This window comes from Cricetulus griseus, chromosome 4 (assembly GCF_003668045.3).
Source record: "Cricetulus griseus strain 17A/GY chromosome 4, alternate assembly CriGri-PICRH-1.0, whole genome shotgun sequence".
In the NCBI taxonomy this organism is placed as follows: domain Eukaryota; kingdom Metazoa; phylum Chordata; class Mammalia; order Rodentia; family Cricetidae; genus Cricetulus; species Cricetulus griseus.
Genome location: NC_048597.1, coordinates 60,920,082 through 60,939,786, shown reverse-complemented (window position 1 = coordinate 60,939,786; position 19,705 = coordinate 60,920,082). Strand labels below are relative to the sequence as shown.

At 38.6% G+C, this 19,705-nt stretch overlaps 1 protein-coding gene across 2 annotated transcripts in view; it reads right to left on the bottom strand.

Moving 5' to 3' along the window:
- Positions 1-19,705, bottom strand: part of Fgf12 (fibroblast growth factor 12) — a 246,887-nt gene that overhangs the window by 223,346 nt on the left and 3,836 nt on the right. The window contains exon 1 of one of the 2 annotated variants that reach the window (XM_027412931.2): positions 182-242. The exons of the other annotated variant lie outside the window; for it this stretch is intronic. The gene's annotated coding sequence lies outside the window, so the exon portion shown is untranslated. Of the gene's footprint in view, positions 1-181; positions 243-19,705 lie in introns of those variants that run through there. 2 annotated transcript variants of the gene reach the window in all.

The window sequence follows — 19,705 nt, the reverse complement described above, 5'->3', positions numbered from 1 at the left end:
AAGGCCGCCGAGCCCCACCACCACGTGTGTGCTTTATGCCAGCCGCTCGCCCAAGTTAGGGCCCAAATTAATACACAGAGAGACTTGTATTAGGTTCAAATGCTGCTTGGCCAATGACTAGGACTCTCATCTGTTAGCAAAGTCTTAATTATCATAAATCTATATATTTTATAAGACTTACCTTATAGAGGATGCCTTTTGCTGGCACCCTGTCTTGCTGGTGGCTCACATCCTGCCGCTGGAGGATGTGAAGGGGAAAGGAGACACTTCCTGTTTCTCCTTGTTTAAATATGCGTCTCCTTGTTATGTCACTTCCTGCCTGGATCACCACTTCTCTACTACATTTCCCAGAATCCTCTTTTACTCCTAGTCCCATCTAACATGCTGTCTCATTGGCCAAACGAGTACTTTATTCAATAATCAATAAGATGAACATACACAGTACATTCCCCATCAGAAAGTAGCAGTATTTAACACATATAAACTGACGAAGAGAAGACTGTGATGTGCCAAAAGACTCGGAGATGGAAAGTAGTTTAGGGTGCAGCATTGTCTTGACATATTTAATAACTTCATGTGGGCAGAAAGAAAAATGTGTGGGAGGGCAGCAAAAATAGAAAGTGGAAGTGTATAACCAGGGCACAGCCAGAATTTCCTTCATAGGGTAGATTCCTATCTGGTCTATTTCACTCCAAATGGCATAAGCCTCCCTGTTTAGCAGGAAAGAACCCAAGAATTTATACATCCCTGAGGCAAACAAGATCCCCCTCTGCTGAGCTTCTCTGATCAAGGAGTCTAGCAGTGTGGAATGCCTCTGTGAAATGTTAGGGATCAATGACAGCTCCAAGGAGGAGCTATGTGCTAATCTGCATAGCAGTTCTTGTGTACATCCTGCACACAGCTCATATGCTGGTTTGCTAATAAAGCACAGTGGTGAAGGCGGTCTTAAAGAAGTCTACATGTTTACTCTTGTCAGTGACCCCTTCACTTTCAGGGTTACCTATTTAAACAAGAAAGGTGAGAACTGAACTCTGTGAAAAGGGAAATAGTAGAAGAGAAACAGAGTTTAGCATATCTACCTGTGCAGTTTGGGTTGTTTCCTGGTAGAAAGAGAAAGTGGAGATGAATACACAGGTGAGAGCTCAGAGGAGAGGCCTTGACTGTGGACACCAGTGCAGTGGTGCTCGATAGATGACAAATATAAACTGAGTGTTAAGTACCGAGAGCAGAGCCTTGGAAATTCACAGATATGAAACAAGAGATGGTTAGCTGGCTGACTCAGGAGAACAAGGAGCATTCAGACAGGAGTAAAGAATATTTTCATAGGAAGGTCTATCCAGTAGCAGCAAGTGCCACCAGTTCCGTCATGGGAAAGTGCACTGGTAACTTCCCATTAGGCTTAAATTTTGCAAGACTACTAGCAGTAGAGGTAAGAGCAGTTTGTTAGTGCTGATTATAGATTCTATAGTCAAAAAGAGTGGGCGATGAAGAAAAATTGACAGTAACTATAGAGAAGGTATTAAAATGTCAAATATCAACAGCAGGGGCTCTCTGTCTCTCTCTCTCTCTCTTTCTCTCTTTCTCTCCCTCTCCTGTCTCGCTCATGAACAAAATGAACAAAGATAAAGCATTATTAAAAGGCTGCTTTGTGTTTTATAGAAACCAATAGAAAGAAGAGAAAGGGCTTAGAGGTAATACACCTTCTCTGTGGAGGTTGGAGTGCAGGAAACAGAACCCAGGAGAGTAGTCTCCACTAGAAGAAAACAACTTCATTGAAACAGAAGGGAAGAATGATAGAACAGATGCCAATTTGCTTATTCAGTTGCAGAAGTGTCGAGGAGCTTCCAAATGTGGTGGCTCCTCTTTATAGCAAATATTTCTCACCCAAGAGTTCCAGTACATATGTGAAGCTTCTTAAGGAGAAAAGAAACATCTCAGACTACACTGTCTTCTGAGAATGATTGCTTCATGGAGCCACTTCCCTCTGCTGGACTTTGGAAGTTCCATTTGTAGAAGATCATATGAGTGATAACTCCCTATCCTGGAATTAGGCAGAGCACAGTCAGTTCCTACGCCTTCTGGTAAGTTACCCAGCACTCCCCAGGAAGATAGAAAGGGTGAAAGTCAGTCTTAAGTGTCACCCACGATTGCCTCAATTCCTAACTCTGTCACTAGCCTTTTGGCTGATTCACTTGCCTCACTTGTGTTACAGTGTCCTCATCTGTATGAAGAAGATCCAGACAAATGATTCATAGTTGGAATGATTTAAAAAGCATGTGAAATGCTGCAGTTTAATTGTGGCAATAAGTACTTACAATGGCCTGGGCATGATGTACTAAGGTCCCTGCAAAAGATCAAGTATCTCATGGCCATTGAGATCCTCCTGATAGGATGTTATGTTTACACCATGGCATAATAGTAATTTATCAAACATTTATGTTCAATTGTTATGAATTAAGTGACACCTTAACAAACATACACACTCTGTTTCACAAAATGTGATTTTAAGTTGGTTATTATAAAAACCTATCCCTAATGCTTGTAGGGTCAACAGAAAATGGAGGCCCACATACCATGTCTAACATTGAAATTTATAAATCAATATAATTAGGTATTATACTATATAAAATTTTTGCTTGGGGATGAAGAGATGCCTTGGTGATTAAGAGCACATACTGCTATTGCTCAAGTCCAGAAATTCAGTTCCCAGCACCAATGTTGTGCAGCTCACAAACACTTCTTAACTCCAGCTCCATGGGCATTTGACAGCTGTGAATTCAAATGCACACACACACACACACACACACACACACACACACACACACACCCCACAAAATTAAAACAAATCTTCTACAAGTCTGGCCTTGACACTTGAAAATCCCATCTTCCTAACTCATAGATTTCTTGGGCTCCTCGTGTCCTTTTATTATCATTATTTTTACTGATTCTTTGAGCTTCATGCATGTACTATTTTTATGAAACCCATCTCCATTACCTGCTTTTCCCCTGCTCCCATTGCCACTAACCATTTTCTTCCCAAAAAAGCACCCTTTTACTTTCATCTCTTCTTGTGTGGGGCACCCATTGACTCTGAGGAAGGTGGCTTATATGAACATGGGCATGGGTTATTTATTAGAGTATCAGCAGCAAAACATGGAAGAAAGGACTCCCCCCAACAATCATGAATGGCCATAAGCTATTCAGAGAGAGACAGGGCCTCTCAACCCACCCATCCCCCACACATCGGTGGTGGGCTACTAGAATACACTTAATATGAAAATAAACTGGAGGATTTTGAAGTTGGAAAGGTTTGAGCAGGAATGGAGCACGGAGGGAAGGGTTTACCAAAGCCACTGTTGTGAAAAAGCCATATCAAAGCCTGCTATTATACACTAATAAAAATATAAAATTAAAGAGTATAAATGAAGATATCAGTGTATGGATGACGTTGTTTTCTGAAGCCATAGGTTATTAAATAAAATCCCAGTGCTGGGTGTGGGATACTTTCTTTGATTTCTTGGTCAGAAAGCTATCAATGACCCACCTCCCCAAAAATACAGGTTATTGCCATTGCTAATGGTTGCCACCAGAACTATACTGTGACACCTTACTGCTGAAGACAGCACACACTTGTTTGAAGAACACGAAGAAATGAAACTGGAATTAAGTTGTAAGTTTCCTTCTTGTTTGCTGGCTTCAATAGTGCCAAAAGGTACTAACCAGGTCCCTGTGGAATAAAGGTCAACAGTGGTCCCATTCAAAAGTAGACCCTAGATGGTGCAATGCTGACCTACCAGGTATGGTATTGGCACAATAATGCCATTATCATTAAGGGGGTAACCAATGACTTTCTAATTTAATTTAGGCCCCATTCCACAAGAAGGAATTAGTATTTGGTACTATAAATATGCTCAAAAGCACATAGAGAGGAAGGTCACAGAACCTCGGTGTGAACCTACCATCATCATTTTGATAAAGGGATTCGTTATCAAGCTACCTTCTAAATACTAGTGTTTATACCAAGAGATCAATGCTACTCCCAGCTTTAGTGAGAGGTCTCTTTCATGCACTGGACACAGTTAATGAAAAGTCTCATAAATGGTCAGTAAGTGACTGTTGAGGACTCTGACTTTCACACAGTTATACTAATCCAGTCTGTGCTTCCTGGGTAAGAATATGAATATCACTATAAATAACAACGTAAAATACTGGTAGGGATGTGAGAACAAACAATGGCAGCAGTATATGCCCTGTGGCTGTGGGAGGGTACAGGGAAAGGTTCACAGTGTCCGTCCCTCTCCCCATGTGCTTATTGCAGCAGTGCAAATCCTAGGACAATAGTCGGTTCTCATCATTATCAGTTATCAGTGAATCCCGGCATGCCTTGGCATGCCTGCACATGGGATCACAGTGAAGGAGCTGGTTAACATTTTATAGTTATTTCTCAAAGGAAGAGCTGGAATGACATCTCCTAGTCAGCCCTTCAGTGATTTCATAGAACAGATGTGACATATGTGAGACCAATCAGGGACCACACAAAAGCTCAGAATTTGAAGGCTCCAATGGACCAAGGCTGTATCGAACCATCTAGCTAGACGACTGGGCATCCAAACATATATTCCTTTGGGTTAAAAGAGGTACAATGATTCATTAATATACCAATTAATAATGTTAGGTTTGCTTAAGTAATCACTGATCATTGTTTTAAAAACAGATTTTATGTCTTAATTTTTCAACATACTTGGATAGTTATTAATGAGTACAATGATGGAATTGAATGTAAAAACATCAAAGTTCAACTATAGCTCTTCTTTATTATTTTTATATAATTGGGCATATGCAAATTTACATCCATGAACAACAAAAAAAAAAAAACGAAGGCAAAACAATCCAATCAACATACTGGGATAGTACCTATCATAAGTCAATCACTATGTGGAGGCAATGGAATTCATACTGCATTTTCTTTAATAACTGTGTGGAATACAGAGACTGTTGTACATTAAAGAGGGGGTGTTCTTTTGTCTCTGGGATGGTTTTTTTATTGATTGTCCATGGAAGCACAGCGGTGTACCAGACAACTCACCAGATACAGACTGAGTTACAGTTGGAAACCAGATGCAAAACACGCTGCAAACACTTCAGCCTAACAGGAAGATGTATGACTAATGATCGAATAATTGTAATATAATATCAATTAGAATATGAAGTGGAAATCAAAGGCATACTTTAAATCATATTTCCATATGATGTCATACTGAAGAATTTTACAAATAACTCTTTAAACTTGAAAATATCTTGTAGAAGGTGCTCTTTTTTAAATACAAAGCACATGGGAAAGAATAAAAGTAAAATGAACCAAAACTTTCACCGATGTCTTAGGAAATACAAACATTAACAAACTTTGTCACTTATTTCTTGATAGTATGTTGAAGGGAATCTTAACAGTGAACCCTAGTCGAATGGCTAATGCATGTGAAAAGACTTGAAAACTCCATGCATTCATAATCTTCTCCTGGGACCCAAGAAAAACAAGACTAGGCAATTCCTCAGGGACTATTCCAGACTACTTGCATAGACCATAATGATATCGTTTCAAAATCAGCACCTCCTTTTTTTCCATTCTAGATTTTGAAAGGAAATGAAGCATTTCCAGTATTCAGTGTTGAACTAGTTTAACAAAATCAAAAACAGCAAAACTTTGATGATTCCACATTAATTCCACTTAAAATCACTTTGAGACCTTTATTTCACACTTAAGCGTTATCTTTTGAATTATTCAGTAAAACCCCATTTTTTTCTGAATACATAATTCCTGTGAACGTTTCCAAACCAGCAGTATCGGGTGCAAGCTACAATTAGACTAAATGATAGCTCAAAATTCAACCCAGGAACAAATGGTGAGATAATATCATTTCTGATTAAGCCCGTCATCCCCAGTGTCTTGGCTGTCAAAAGAATTTCTTTTATTTAGATATCATGTTCTAAAGTTCCCATTTTAGAATTTAAATTTACTCTCAATGAAGAAAGAGACCCATAATAATCCAGGAATCTCAAGGCAGGACCTGCGGAAAGCTGACTCACAGCTTCCAACATACTAATTTATGAAAGACTCTCCAATCTCCTGAGTTCTGTTTTCCTAAATTAGACCACACCAGAAGCAGCTGCTTTGACTGAAAACTAGTGGGAAATATCAAAAGAGGAGAGGAGGAAAAGCCCTTTTATCTGTTATGTCATGTATTTCTGAGTTTGGGGAAATGCTAGGATATGCAGCCCCACAATTTCTTCACCACTTGTTTGTTCATGTATTTTCTGCCCATATTTGATACTTTACTGAACTTCGCATCCTTCCTAGCCTAGCCCAAATGCACACTGGGAGTGTAGGGGCTGTGGCTAAATACCCAAGAGAAAAGATAAAGAGATTGAGTGAGAAAAAAGCTCAGGGAATCCCAGTCAGTTTAAAGCCATTGTAAGGTGCCAGAGAACTTTGCCACCATTTTTATAGGAAATGATATCAAATAGGTTTTTCTTTGAATTGTGATCAATTGATAATTGAGATAATTGAGAGAGGAAACACACCCAGCTAAAAACTTCACAATACTCTAAGTCATAACAAGCCCCTAAACTGTGACAAGGAAGATGAGAAAACACAAGTAGGTCATACGATAGCTCTAAATTTTAGCCATTTGAGAATTGTCCACATGGATTTCATAGTGGCTCCTCCCATTTGCAATCCCATCAATAGTAAACAAGGGTCCGCTTTCCTCATATCCTCTCCAGCATTTGTTGTCAACTGTGTTCTTGATCTTTGCCATTCTGACTGGGATGAGCACTCATAGATGTTTGAATTAGAATTTTCCTAATGGCTAAGGATATCGAATACTTTTAAAGCTATTTTGTAGATATATTCAATGTTTTCTTTTGAGAACTCTGTTCAGTTATTCACAGCCCATTTTTTACTCTTCTTTTTTTGAGTTCTTAGTGTATTCTGGATATTAATTCTCTATCATATGTGTAGCTGGCAAAGATTCTCTCCCACTCTATGTGCTTACTCATCACTAAGTTTATTATTTGTTTTGCTACAGAGAAGCTTTTTAGGTTTATGATGGATGCCCCAATTGTCAACTACTGACCTGTGATCTTCATTGGATGGAGTCCTATTCAGAACCCCCTTTTTACACCTATCCATAGAATACTACCATATGTTTGCTTCTAGTCATTTCAGCATTTTGGGTTTCTTGAGAGGAGGGAATACATGCCTAGTATTGTAAACCTAGCCTGTTGCTCCTAACCTGGAAGATGTGGACCCTAGAAGACAGTCTACCACTTCCACTTTCCCAAACAAGTAAAATTCATCAGCTACATTCAAAGGAACCTAACCCTATATCCACAGGTAAGCACAGTTCTCACCCCTCGTCAAACTTTTGTAGCATAGGGGATACCATCACAGAAACCCACAACTGGTCAAAATTCAGAGAGCAATTCACTGTAGTGTAGTTTAACACTACAGCCATCTAAAAAAGAACAGTGCAATGACAACATGAGTTGACATTCCACCATGAGTGAAAGAAATCTCACATAAATCCATAGATAAAGAGCTATAAGCTGCTAAGGAAAAGAGAATCAATATTCTCCCTTATAGGTTATCTAACCCCAGAGTGGTCATCCCTAAACATATATACAAGGGAGCAACATCAAGTGTCGAAGCATGTGGTGTGGTGTGTGTGTGTGTGTGTGTGTGTGTGTGTGTGTGTGTGTGTGTGTGTGTAATAGATTAGATTAGATTAGATAGATAGATAGATAGATAGATAGATAGATAGATAGATAGATAGATAGAATCTCAGTTAAGAAAAAGAAGTACAGTTTTGAAAGGGAGTCAGGGGACAAGTAAGAAGTCAGAGGGCAGAAAATGTTGTGTAAAAGTGATGGAAACTAATGTATGTAATTCTCAAAAAATACAAAATAAAGGTTAATAACATGGAACCAAAGTTGTCAACTATGTGACATCATGACCACAACTGGTCAAAATTCAGAGAGCAATTCACTCTGGGAGGGTTTAACACTACAGCCATCTAAAAAGGAACTGCGCAATGACAACATGAGTTGACATTCCACCCTGAGTGAAAGAAATCTCACATAAATCCATAGATAAAGAGCCATAAGCTGCTAAGGAAAAGAGAATCAATATTCTCACTTATAGGTTATCTAACCCCAGAGTGATCATCCCTAAACATATATTTGAATCACCTCACTACTCCTTACAGCTTCTGGAAAGTCCTTAATCAGTACCTGGGGAATGAACAAGAGTAAAACACTGATGAGACAAGACCTAGAAGAGTAAAACACCAACGAGACAAGACCCATGGATATAAGTGGAGAAACGAGAGACAGGGGATCAGGGAAAGAAGGACTCCCATCTTGGCAGACAAAAGGGGTTGGTGACAGAAAACACCTGCAAACACAAAGTAGATTGGGCCCTGAAGGCAAGTGTGGCTGGCGGAAAAACTATGGAACAATGTCTGGGGTACAGTCAGATGTGAATGAGAAGCTCAGACATAGGTGTGAATCAGAAATAGACAGAAAACACGTGAGCTAATGCCAAGAGCAACCATAGACAATAGAAGAGGAAAGGAACACATAAAAGCAGGGAATACCTTTGTCACAACTTTTATTGAGCAACGTTAATATTCACAAAGACAACCCAGGTTTCATGGATTACTGTCAACAAGCTAAAAAACTCTGAGTAGTAACTATTTTGAATAAGGAGGTACTAGAGAAAATGATTCACAGAGTAACTTGGAGAAAGTAAGGAACTTCTCTGGAAGTGGTCTGAGTGATGAATAGGGGCTTGCAGAACCCCAAGGAAGACAAAGAAAGCTACCATTTGGGAATTAGCAGAACATGTATCTTTTGGTTAAATTAATTCACTGACTGTAAAGTACAATTGTGAACAACACTGTGCTGAGAACTCTTGAAAAACTAAACACAGCAAGGCCTTCAAGCACATAGCTCCCACGCTGTGAATTCTACCTGTGAATGTGCTGGAATCAATTCAGATGAGGTCTAGACCAACTGGAGACCTAATTTAGAAAGCCTGCAAAAACCTCTTATGAAAATCCAAAGAGTTTGGCTAATATTAAATAATAATAAAATTCCTACTGTGAAATTATGAAGTTCTCTTCTCAAACCACATTATAGACAGCAGTGCTGGGACCGCTAACCAAATATTACTATGCAGAGGAATAAAGTGATCTCCTAAAGGTCTCATACAAATTCTAAAAGCTAATCCCAATTGAAGCTCTTTTGGGGTTATCAGACCAAGCATGGGTTACTGTATTTGATTCCAATAAACATTCTCTATAATGATATTGATTACTCTGGGATGATTCTAGACTTGTAGCTAATCAAGGTCAATACACCTCCTATATACAATGCAATCTCAAGTAATTTTGATCCAAATTTAAGCTAGGGGTCCTAATTCTCAAACTAGAATAAAAAGTGTAAATCTTTCTCTCAGCCTTCAGATTTGCTAATTATATGATTCTATAGAGGGCAGAGCCTCAGGATGAAAGCCACCACACAGGAAATAAGGAAGAATTAGACTGGAGGCCATAAAATATGAAATAAAGATAGAGAGTTCTGGGGTGCACCATGATTTTTGTTTTAAGATACCTAAAACATTGATGTTCAGTGTTGTCCATAAACCATGTTAAAATCCAGAGTGGTTTCAATGAGTCTGGAGTAGTATTAGGATGTCCTTGAAGGTAACGGGGTATGGTGACAACACTGAATGTCTTGCATGTTTGTTAAAATTCAGATAACTGGGGGTAGGGGCCTCTTCTGTAGGTAAAACAATTTTTTCTACTCTTGGCATTCCTTGGCTGCTTGTAATTCTTTGTCTACGTTTGAGGCCCCATGGGATTCTCTCCTTCAATATTAGCATGTCTACTGGTGTTGTCTCTGTTAAGGTTTTGTTTAAACAAACATGTTTTTGAGACCTCATAAGTGTGGCCTCTGAGCCCTGAAATTATATACATACTTTATATGGACTGAGATGGATATATATATATATATATATATATATATATATATATATATATATCCGTGTGTGTGTGTGTGTGTGTGTGTGTGTGTGTGTATGTGTGTGTGTGCGCATGCGCACGCGCATGCGCGAATGCATGCAATAATTAAAGAAATCAAGATAATGGCATTGATAGAGAGCAAGGGAGAGTTGGAGGGAGGAAGTAGTAGAAGAAAATGGTATAACCATATTTCAATTTCAAAAATATTAAAGTTTTTTTTAAAGTTTGGAACCACTAATCTACAGAAGTATTATACATAAAAGAGAAGAAAACAGCACCTTTTATTCTGTCTATTCTCTCCCAAAAACTTAAGTTTCCAAGAGAACCATTTTGTATTAACACTGGAGGTGAGAGAATCAATGGAGTTGACAACATATGCTATAGTTGGCCATTGGCCAAAATAAGCTTCCTGGCTCCTGACTATTCAAGTAGAAAGCTGTTCCACAGATGATACTAGTAGTGTTCTAGCTCACAGTTTCCTTAAGAAAGAAAAACAAAACAAAAACTTACATCTTCTCTATTGATTCCTTCTTTAGTGCTTATAAATTAGAAGTAGATATTTGTTAAGTAGCTGAGAATGTAAGGAACCATAGAGGTGCAAATTTGGAGGCAATCAGATGTCCTCTAAAGTCAGACAAATCCCTAAGACTACAATCGCATTAATGGCAGGTTGTCTTGCTTTGAATTGTGCCTATGCGTGGGAAAACAATCGATCAGAAAAGTTTAACTAGAATTTCTCAAAGAATAGCAGCCCGGAAGAAGGTGTTGCTGAGCATGAGTGTCCTCTCTTCCAGGACTCCCTGTATTTATCTAGTTTTATTAGGCCTACCTCATTATCAAGATTATTTATCCAGCAAATGCATTTCCCATGACATCTATATGTCAAGTAATGTGTTTGGATTGTCTTTTACTACAAAATAAGCAAATAGCCACGTTCCATTGATGGGTGCCATGATCTCATCAGTCAACCAACCAGTGGCGTGACTAAGTCCTATGTTCACTCTAATATCTACACAGAGGTGATACAAATTATTTTTCCAAATATTCCTCATATTTGATACATACTCTGAAGCCGTCTCCACCTCATAATATCATGACAGTCTCTTCTGAAATAAGCAGAGCCCTTCTGAAGCAATAGTTAAGGTGGATTTGTGCTAGACTTCAAGTTCAGAATGTAGGCTAAACTTATTTTTTAGAAATGTAACACAGCATGGTCAGTGACTCAAAAGAAAGGAAAAGTTCAAATACCGGTAATGCTTCCCAGAACAGATGATAGAAGGTAGTATACACAAACTTATAGAAACTAAATATCACTGTAAGTGTGGTTTTTAATTAAAATCTTCATTTCTACACCCCCTGGTAGAGAGGCACAATCGATTTTCACCAACTATCTAAAATATTAGATGTTAGGAAACTCAGGTTTGATATATAGCAAATGAAATGTTCTGTCACTTAACTAGTGATGAAAACTGTGCCTAAGGGCAGATCCCAAGGCCTGGGAAGTCTTGAAACTCAATAATTAAGGAATAAGTTTTCTCTCCAGTACTGACCCATTTCATATGGTATCCTGTACTATGTTATATTTCCAATGTCTAATTTAAACAGATCTTAAATATGATGTTCCTTGAATGGGTGAGATTGCTCAACAGGTAGGGTATTTAACACCAAGCATTATGACATGAGTCAATCCCCAGAACTCACATGATGAAAGCCAAGAATGACTGACTCCCACAGGTTATCCTGTGACCCTGATGCACACATAGCTTGCACATACATACATACATACATACATACATACATACATACATACACAATAAGTATTTTTTAAAAGAAATGCAACATTATACACTGACTTATTCAGAAATTCTTTTACTCCATGGCATCAATGATCCCATTCCTGCCTGCTTTGTTGTTAACATCTCATTGAGCTTCCACTGGTAAATAAATCAATGTATTTTCCAGTAAAACAAGAAAACTGATTCCACATTTTATTATTTTTTATCACTCCAGTTTTGAGGGAAATCCAAGTAAGTCTATCTTGGGTGGTTGGTGAAATGCTACAAAGTAAAATCACAAGAGAAAATTTTCAAAAATTAATCATTGCATGATCAAATATATTAATGTAATTAAGAAAATATAGATCAGAAAGCAATTAAATATATTTGTTAAATTTTGCTCCTCCACTTAGTATGCACAGAAACTCCTCTAAAACTTTATGTCAAATCTATTGTTAAACTATTTTCTTAAAACTAGTACAGAGATATCTTAAAATCCTCTATGAATATTCTCCTATTTAACTTCAGCTAGACAGAACCAAGAGTTGTCTCAGAGAGTCACAACTGGGGGATTCCTTTGATCACATTATACTACGGTGATATATTTGGGGCATTTTCTTGATTGTTGTTTGCTATAGGAAGGCCCAGTCTACTGTGAGTGGAACCATCCCTAGACAGGGGGTCCTAAGCTGTATAATGAAGCTAACTGAATAGAAACTAGGGACCAAGTGAGTAAAGCACATTCTTCCACAGTTTCTGCTTCAGTCCTGCTTCCAAGTTCTTGTTGTGGTTTCCTTCATTGATGAGATACAAAATCTTAGCTGAAATAACACCTTCCCTACTAAAACTGGTTTTGACCAGTGTTTTCACACAGCAACAGAAAAGCAAACCAGAAAAGGTGTTGGTAGCAGAAGTATTCTTCAAGAATGATAGAGCTGAATCTCAGAATCCCCTTCATTCTAACCGAGAAAACCGACTGAGCTACAGAAGACACAGGGCAAGGTCAATGTGGCTCATTCTTACTGCAGTGACTTAAGACTGAATGAAAACTTCCCATTCAAATCTCTACAGGCAATGAAATAAACACAGAAGACTGTGGCACATCAACAGCTTTAAAAAGATGGAACTAGACAGAAGAAAGCTGACAGAGGAATAAAGTGTTGACAGCAGGCAACGTTTTAATTAGAACTAATCAATATTTTATTCCCCTACCACTTATAATTTCACCCTGTAAAGTGAGACCAGAATGAATGTATTTCCTTGGGAGTATTTCACACCAAAATGACTTGCTAGGCTCAAATGTAAATGTAAGGACCAGGCTTGACTAAATTTGAAATCAATAACAAAGGCTCTCCTTATTAACCCAACATTAAGAATCCAAAGTCAGTCAAAGTAAAAATGGGCCCTTTTCTAAACTGGCTACACTAGTGGTCTCTCAGTTCCTAGGTCAAATGACTAAGACAGTGTCACAATATTCCTCCTGTGTCTACAACAGAAGCTGCCTCCTCCCTAATTACTTATTCTGCTTGATAAAAAGGATGCTCGCAATATAACCAGGCAAAGCATGAATGAGGTGAGTAGCCATTAGGATTGATTTGGGAAAGAAGGGAAGCCATAGGGTTCTACACATTTATTTAATAGCTACATATCAGATGAAAATATATCAATGACATTTTTGCTATTTTAACATTAAATTAAGAAAATGAATATTAGGCTAAAACAGTGATTTCATGTCTTGCCCAAGATTTTCCTATTTATTCAGGAATTTCCTTAAAAATTTAACTAGTACTGATTCTATAAGCACACTAGTCATTAGTAGAACTAATTTTCTTTGGGTGAGGTATTTTTGACTCCCTACGAAGGATAGAGTTTAATATGATAGAGTTCTTACCATCCAGGAACTCACACTCCAGAGGCAGAGACAGAACTTACACAATAATTACAAGATAAGACAGAATGAACTGCAAATAAGACAGGTACAAAGCCTGGGCAGGAAGTGATTCATGCCACCTGGGAGGAACTCAGAAGGGCTGGCAGGAGTGATGGGGGTTGAGCAGAACTGGAAATAATGGCACCCTTGCAGCAGGGTGGATGAAGGCAAGAGAAAGTTGTCTGGATAAATAAAGGATGGGTGTAGAGGTTCACTGTACCCCCACAGAGAAAACAAAACAACTATAAACTGGAGGACTGAAACAGATGGATAAAGAAAATGTTCTATTACAGTGCAAAAGATACAGTTGGCTAAAGAGGTTCATGGTGAATGCTGAGAAGCCATGTTGGTGAAGCCCTACGCTCAGCTACAGATGCATTTTTAAAGGACAGATTGTGGCTACACATTAAATAATTACTTTTGAAATACAAGCATTTAAGAAGAAACTATGTAAAAGAACACAGTGAACATACAACTTAGAATGCAGGAGTATATATCCGGCTAGATTTCTATATGCTCAATCCCAAATACATGGCACACAGACACTCAGCAAGTATCCTGAAAATAACTTGATTGTCACTATTTAGAAACAGTTCCCTCAAGGAACTACATATATTTCAATACCAGCATGAAGCAAAAGCCCCAGAGAAGTTGTGATATTGCAAGGAAGCATAGAATTTCGGGGAATCTCAGTCCTTTCTTTGTCTTTCTTAAAATTTCTATTTCCTAATTTGCCCATGATTCTCTCATGAGATGAATGGATTGACTGCAATAAGTTCTGATATATTACAATTTAAAGGAACAAAAAATTTAAATCCTAGACCCAGCTAGGTAGACATCCCATGATGTGGGTCACAAATGAGCATGCTCAAAGATACAATGGGTATACCATGTCCTGAGGCAAAAGTTCTAACAAAGAGCCATTTCCAAAACAGAGTTTTTCATCAGAAATTCAGATACTTGGCTGGAATGGACCAAGATGTTTGACAGGTGCTGCTCTTCAGATCTCACAGTTATAGCCATCAGCACAAGTGAAGCCATCCGAGAGATCTGGAGGCAGATAGACACACACATACATGTGTCTCTCAACTCCTTGTCTGAGCAAAAGCTACAGAGGATAATGGCCCAAGGACCTTGTAAGAAAAGACAGATGAATGATTGGAAACTCTTTCTATAGGAGGAAAAGAAATCTCTGATCTCTCAGAGAAATGTCCTGTGTGTATAGGGCTATGGAAATGGCTTCATTTCCTAGAACTAGAAGATTCAGGAGGATCACTCACATACCACTTCTCCTTTCTTCATGACTGCAATTTGGCTGCAAAAATCCAGCCCAGTTTTATTGAACAACAAAACATGATGGCAACGATTCTATTTCTGTCCCTGGGAGACTTGGGTTTCCTTAGAACTTGAGGTTCTCTTTACTTCTCAACATTCTTTCTTTTATTCAGACATAGAAAAACTTTCTTACACCTCCCTGGAGTGATTTTTTTGGGTCCTAAAAAAAAAAAAAAAAAAACCTAACACCACTGAATCGATATTCTGTGGGTGGAACAGGTAGAGCTGTTTCTTCTTAAATGGAATCAACTGCTATTCTTACCAGGCAATTTGTATATGGATGAGAGATACATTCTGACCTGAGGCCTGGTTTAGGTAATCTGGTTCATCATCAGAATCCCCTAAATTAAAATACAATACTTATGTGACAAATGCAATAAAATAAAATCTTTTCTGGAAGTTTTCATCTGTTTTTTTTTTCCTCTTTATAACAACTTATGTAAGATCCCAGATTTTCTCTCATGAATCTCGTCTGTGCTTCATTTCGATCCCATTTGACCGAAGCTTACAAAAGGTAGCAGACCCTGTAGCACATTAGGTTTCATTCCAAATCCTCAGTGAGACAGGATAGGCCCAAAGTGAGGTCAAAACAAATAAAGACTGATATTTTAGACAAAGATAACTTTGCTAGCAAATCACAAAGCAAGGGATGCACAAAACACAACCCTAACAAAATATATCTGCCCTTCCTAATAACTAGGGACCAGACTCCTGGTTTATATCTCCAGTCATGAGTAGTTTGTCTCCTATGGAGAAAAGAGCTGGAGTTAACACCTTTCCAAGCACACAGATCATTAGCTATGCTTCTTGCTTTCAAAGAAGAAAACCAAGTTTCATGATTTCTAGTCCTAACAGAGCAGAATGGATATGAAATTATGAAAAACAAACTTAATCTAACCAGTACTGTAAAGTTGCAGGGCCTGACTTGGAGGGCTTTGCTGTCCCAATGTGGGAAGTGGAAACACTAATTGAAGGTCCATTCTTCATTGAGCAGACTGTAGAGATGTCTCAGTGGTTCAGAAACCAGTTTCTTTTCTTAATAAGGGTGGGGCTTGGTCCCAAATATCCACATGGTGGCTATAACTTCAGTTCCAGAGGATCCAAGTCCTCTTCTGGCCTTCATGTGCTCCATCCTATACATGTGGTACACTTTAGACACACTTAATCCACTCACATATAGTTAAAGTAAAATCAATAAATACTTTTTAAAAGAACTGTATATCAACTCCAACTAAGAGGCATTAACCTGCTTGTGGCTAGAAGCAGGGATTCTGAGGGACATAAGTACTGCACACTGTCCAATGACAAATAAGAGACAAATAAGTAGCCATTGCAAAGAACATTTTTTCAATGTTATTTGACTATGTATAGAGCAATGAGCTTAGTCCAAATTCACTTATGTAACTATATATTCCCAATTGTTGATGAAAAGTGTAACTGACAAGCATTTTGGAAATCACTCTAATGTCTGTCTTCAGTGGAGGCAGCTTAATTGCCAAGCCCCTTTGAGCTCAGTTTCTTGCCATGTATCATTGTAGTTGAAAGTGTATCATGATAAGCTGGTCTTACTCCAAGACATAATTGTGACAGTAGGGATTGTGTGATTGTATTTATCAAACAGTCCCTGGGAAAACCCAGAGATCATTCAGGATGCAATCGGAGACAAAAGGAGGGGGGTGCAAATAATGGGATTTCTCTAAGAACTTTTGCCCTAGTGGACTGAGAGACTTTTCAAGACACCCTGGACACCCTTTACCATACTCCGATAACCCACTGGCCTTGACTCAAGTCCTAGCTGCCTTCCTACTCCTTTACTTCCACTCAAGACCCATTGTGTCCATTCTCTTTTCCAAGACCAGAGTGCCCATTCTAAAATCCAAATCACATCCTATCACTTCCTATTGCTGACCCTTCTTTGGATCCTGGATTAAAACATGAAGTCTCTCCTGGGTTTCCAAGGCCCTGAATATATAGCCATGGCCTTGCCATGTTTCCTTCGTCACCCTCTCCTGCTGCTCTCACTGTTCTAGTCTTCAGAGTCTCCCAAGGAACTGAGTAAGGTTGCTCTCCACTGCCTTGTGCATTCTCTGAATGGTGCTTGTCTCACCTTTTAGAACTCAGCTTAGACAATTCTTTAGGAGAGAGGTATAACCTAAGGAAACACTGGGGAGAATATCTCCATTTCACAGTCCACAAACTGAGGCTCAAAGGGATTAATACACATACTTAATGTTCTAAAAATATCATCCAGAATTCATATTGGCATCACACTCTACAGTTCACCCATTTAATGGCTCTGCTCTTGGGTAAATGGTAGCCTCGAACAAAGAAAGACGATTAAAAAGACTAAGTGAATAACCCTGCAAAGCTCTGTTGAACTCACTATTAGCCACAGGACTTTGGAAAACATCTGGGAAATTTCTGAAGCAAGTGTTTATGTTTACACTCAAGAAAGTCTGCCCACTGGAGCCAAGTCTCCCTGTAGATCCCCTGGTGCTCCCAGGGGCACTAGTCGGTTTCTCTGAGTCTCTTGACATACAAAGGGAATCCCAGCCAGGAACCTGGCCCAGAGCAAGACAGTCTTGGGATGATTGCTTGGCACAGAAGATCCCCATCACCTTTTCCACTTTACTCTTCTTCCTTGGGGACTTTAGACCACACACAGGGCACAGAGCAAGGAAACCAGGCAACCATTCTCTACTCTTCTTGATCTCTGACTGAGATTCCTCCCCAAAATAGTTTTCCAACTTCAAAACAATTAAGTTATTCAGAACTAAATCCTCTTAGCTTGGTGGGGTGGCAGATAAAAACAACAATGGAGTTAAGTGATGACTTAGTCTCTTTCTGCCTACAGTGGCTATAGTGTTCTCAGTTTTCTGTACACTGCTATAAAAATTAAAAAGAGGAAAGCTGTGGAGAAACTGTAAAACCTAAAGTCACTTAATTAGTAAAATGTTTATTATGGTGTTGGGCATGGTGGCACATGCCTTTAAATCCAAGCACTAGGAAGGCAGAGGCAGTCAGATCTCTGCCAGTTGGAGGACAGCCAGAGCTACATAGTAAGACCCTGTCTGAAAACAAGACAAAACAAAAAAAAGGTTTATTATATCTGCTTATTTTAAAAGAATTTGATAGCAAAGCCTCCTTCTCTCACAGGCTCTCAGGTGATGGCTTTGGAGGTTGAGCCCTGTAGACACAGTGCTTCTTTCTCTGGAGAAGAAAAGTTCCATAGATCCACAGGCGAGCCTTAGCTAAAGGCCAAAGGTGTTATAAAGGATGGTCACCTGTCTAAGGAGGCTTTGCTTCCAGGCCTCATACAGTCTGTAATAATCCCACAGAGACACACCAATACCATGCACCCCTTAAAATGAAGGGCTGGAGGAACAAACAAGAGAATTGATAATGATTCAGACCCTCACAGAAATCCCAACCCACAAAGACCTGTTGACTAGGAACAGAACAATATAACGTTGTTCTACCAAACCTGGGAGGATTTCTAAAAATCCAGATTTATGAGACAAAAACCCTTGTTTCTAAAGGTCTAAAAATATTCCCAGTGCTTTCTCAACTACAGAGACTGCCTCATTTCCTGCAAATTGTTTTTCTAATTCTGTTCAAGAATATCAACTTCATTAGTACTCTAAAAACTTGATCCTGTGTGAGGGTTTGATGAGATCTCTGTGGGATGGGAAGAAATAAAGAGATCACAGCAGCTACTGTTTTACAATGGCCTTACGGTGGGGCTATCAATTGCTAGTGAGCACGCCCTGCTGCAGAGAAATGGGATTTTAAAAACAGTAAATGTCACTTTAAACTGGAAGATGTTTGCTCAGATAAAAACTTGACTTACTGGGGTTAGTGGCTGGGTGGTGGTATGTTTTTAACAAACATCAAACCAAGAATCATCTGATTAGACTGATTTTGTATTTCAGATATAAGTCATTTAAAAGAAAGAATTCAATAAAGGTATTTGCTATCAATGTAAAATCTCACATGTCAGGCCGTAAGTACTTTATTTAGGAAAAAACAAAAAACAAAAAACTCCATTCCATATACCTCAGGAGTAAACATTCTTTCAGTCTCTTGGGTACATACTCTTAAAGACTTTATTTTTTGTAAGGCTTTCTTCCTTCACACGAAAGGATATTTTTAGACCTTTTGGCAAGTTTGATAGTAACATGTTGAATGAGTATGCTGCTACATGCTATTTTAAACATCTGCCAAAGGAAGCTGGAAGAACACTGAAGTATTATAAACAACTATAATTTTATGAGAGAAAGAAAGGCTCAGAAAAATAGGAAAGAAAATCAACAAAATATGGTAAAATTACAATCACTTCTTTGCTTTAGTTTATTATAGCTGTAATTATACCACATCATCTTCAAAAGGGAAATGGTGTCGCAAGAAGACTGTTTTAATTAGGAAAGTGTTTCAAATGTTTTAGGTGAAGGACTTTGCCTCGTTGGTGATTTTGTTTAATAGCTTAAGGGAAGGGACTGTTTTATACAAAGAAGCAATAACAAAAGCAAAATACACAGAGTTGACTTAAAGCACACAGCCTTTAGACTTATCGGGTTACACCA